The 3062-nt window shown below is 47.5% G+C and overlaps 1 non-coding gene across 1 annotated transcript; it reads right to left on the minus strand.

Annotated features, from left to right (window-relative positions):
- Positions 1–1957: 1957 nt before the first annotated feature.
- Trnas-cga (transfer RNA serine (anticodon CGA)) lies at positions 1958–2032 on the minus strand. Its single transcript has one exon. It is a non-coding gene; the product is annotated as a tRNA-Ser (tRNA).
- Positions 2033–3062: the final 1030 nt, after the last annotated feature.

The raw sequence follows: 3062 nt of genomic DNA on the forward strand, positions 1-3062 counted from the left end.
CTTGCCTTTCTTCGAAGATCTCTTCGGCGATCTAGCAGGAGATGAAGTTTGCGACCTGTCAGGAGAAGTACCGGATGATACGTCTGACGTCGCCTGTTCCTTTTTTCGGACAAAAGTCTGCGTATCGCATTCCACAACGGCAGAAGGAGGCGCATCTTTTTCCATGGCTCCCACTGGTAGCAACCCAGTCTCCAATTCTACACTATCGCTCGTTGTGGTTTCCTTGACGCAAGTGTCTTCTGTGGGCGCCAACGTGAAACCAATGTCCAGATTGCTATCTTCGTTCATAGTTCCCGCAGAGTGGATGCCTGGAGCGTCCACTCCTCGGAAGCTAGTGGCAATATCCTCACGTTGGTGGGAATCCTGACGACGCAAGGAAACCTCCGTTGCGGGTATTTGGGCATCTTCGGCCGAGTCCGCGGAAGAACGAGCAACCACAGTGGGAGAGTTGGAAAAAGTTGGCGTCGGCATAGATTCGAGGGGCGCGGAGCTGATCGGCAGACCATCCGCAAATCTAGAGCTTGAAGCCGGAGTATCATCGACAACCGCCCGCGAGGCAGCAGGCTCCCCGCGCACAGGCGGCACCGACTCGCCTCGGCTGCGGAAGTCAGCAGCGGCAGCGTATGACAACTTCATACCAACAACAGGGCCGGAACTCGGCATCTCGTCACGCGGTAACTGCGGGACACGCCTCCGTGAACATTCTGCACGAATGTGTTCCGTGGAATTGCATAAAGCGCAAGTCCGCGGTTGCCCATCATAGATAATCAAAGCACGATACCCACAAATATTAAGATAAGAGGGGACATGCTTCTGTAATTCAATCTTAATTTGCCTTACGCCGTTCAAGACAGGAAACATATGAGCTTCAGACCACCTTTCTGCCACATTGGAAATAATTCTGCCATAAGGCCGAAGGGCAACATTAAGTTCTTCGGGCGGAATTTCAAAAGGGAGCTCAAACACTCTGATCGTACGAATCCCGTACCCAGCATGACTAACAGCAACGTCACTCACATTCCCATCAGAATGATTAAACTTCACGCTACCTCCGCAACGATCCACAATGGAACTACATAATTCTGGACTTTTCATCTTCAGATACACAGCATTTGTCACAAACGAGAGATAAACTCCGACAACATCATCACCGTTAATCAATACTTTTTCGATAAACCACGCTTTAATTTCAAATGCTTTAGGTCGAACGAAATTTCGATCGAAAGTAAACTTGATTGTGTCTTTCCTCAAATAATTCGACCTATTCATTCTAGAACTTCATGAATACAAGTGCAACACGAATAGCGGCTTAGCAGCACCACTAACCTCAAACGCAGCGACTCAGCCTGTGTTTACTACAGCCAGACGTCCAGCTCCGCCACACGTCCGTCCCGCTCGGCGGCTGACTCGCGAATCTATGAGCTACCGAAGCACGACTCACGCCCGGTACTCACAGCTTTACTTCTGCCAGTATCCGTCTCCTACCTTCCAAACTTCGCAGAAGCTCTCCTGTGAACCTTGCAGAACTAGCACTCCTGAAAGAAAGGATATTGCGGAGACATGGCTTAGCCACAGCCTGGGGGATGTTTCCAGAATGAGATTTTCACTCTGCAGCGGAGTGTGCGCTGATATGAAACTTCCTGGCAGATTAAAACTGTGTGCCCGACCGAGACTCGAACTCGGGACCTTTGCCTTTCGCGGGCAAGTGCTCTACCAACTGAGCTACCGAAGCACGACTCACGTACGGTACTCACAGCTTTACTTCTGCCAGTATCCGTCTCCTACCTTCCAAACATTGCAGAAGCTCTCCTGCGAACCTTGCAGAACTAGCACTCCTGAAAGAAAGGATATTGCGGAGACATGGCTTAGCCACAGCCTGGGTGATGTTTCCAGAATGAGATTTTCACTCTGCAGCGGAGTGTGCGCTGATATGAAACTTCCTGGCAGATTAAAACTGTGTGTCCGACCGAGACTCGAACTCGGGACCTTTGCCTTTCGCGGGCAAGTGCTCTACCAACTGAGCTACCGAAGCACGACTCACGCCCGGTACTCACAGCTTTACTTCTGCCAGTATCCGTCTCCTATCTTCCAAACTTTGCAGAAGCTCTCCTGCGAACCTTGCAGAACTAGCACTCCTGTAAGAAAGGATATTGCGGAAGTAAAGCTGTGAGTACCGGGCGTGAGTCGTGCTTCGGTAGCTCAGTTGGTAGAGCACTCGCCCGCGAAAGGCATTCTGGAAACATCCCCCAGGCTGTGGCTAAGCCATGTCCCCGCAATATCCTTTCTTTCAGGAGTGCTAGTTCTGCAAGGTTCGCAGGAGAGCTTCTGCAAAGTTTGGAAAGTAGGAGACGGATACTGGCAGAAGTAAAGCTGTGAGTACCGGGTGTGAGTCGTGCTTTGGTAGCTCAGTTGGTAGAGCACTTGCCCGCGAAAGGCAAAGGTCCCGAGTTCGAGTCTCGGTCGGGCACACAGTTTTAATCTGCCAGGAAGTTTAATATACTTTAATCTATGTTAAATTATGTACAGTGTTATTGTAGTCCTAGCCATCGATATTGTACAGTCATGTGACGTAGGGTTTTGTATGGCTTATGACTAGAGTAAATAAATGAAGTCTGTAACCCAAGTAAAATATTATAGAACAGAGCAATGGATATGAATTATCTCTTTGTTTTGTATTAATATTGACTAAAAATGTTCATTTTAACAGTTGCGACTTATTGTTGTGGGATATGGATTTTTAACATGAAAATGAGAACAAAGAACTAGATGCTAAAACTTTTTAAAATGGAAAACGGGAATATGAGAATAATATTATTGAAATGAACTTCAGCAGAAAATGTAACCTGGTAAGCAGATGGTAGATGGGCCAAGGAAATTCTTCGTTTCATAGTCATGCTGAGACGGCGACTTAATGGAAAATGATGTATGACATTAGGAAACATGCATGCCTGGGAACTGCTGACTATTATTATACATCGAAAAATCTAGAGAATATGTGTCCAAAGGTAGATTTAAAATGGCTGATGACAATGACGACAATGATGATGCTTTTGGTACTGATG

Source organism: Schistocerca gregaria, chromosome 1 (genome assembly GCF_023897955.1).
Source record: "Schistocerca gregaria isolate iqSchGreg1 chromosome 1, iqSchGreg1.2, whole genome shotgun sequence".
NCBI classification, from domain to species: domain Eukaryota; kingdom Metazoa; phylum Arthropoda; class Insecta; order Orthoptera; family Acrididae; genus Schistocerca; species Schistocerca gregaria.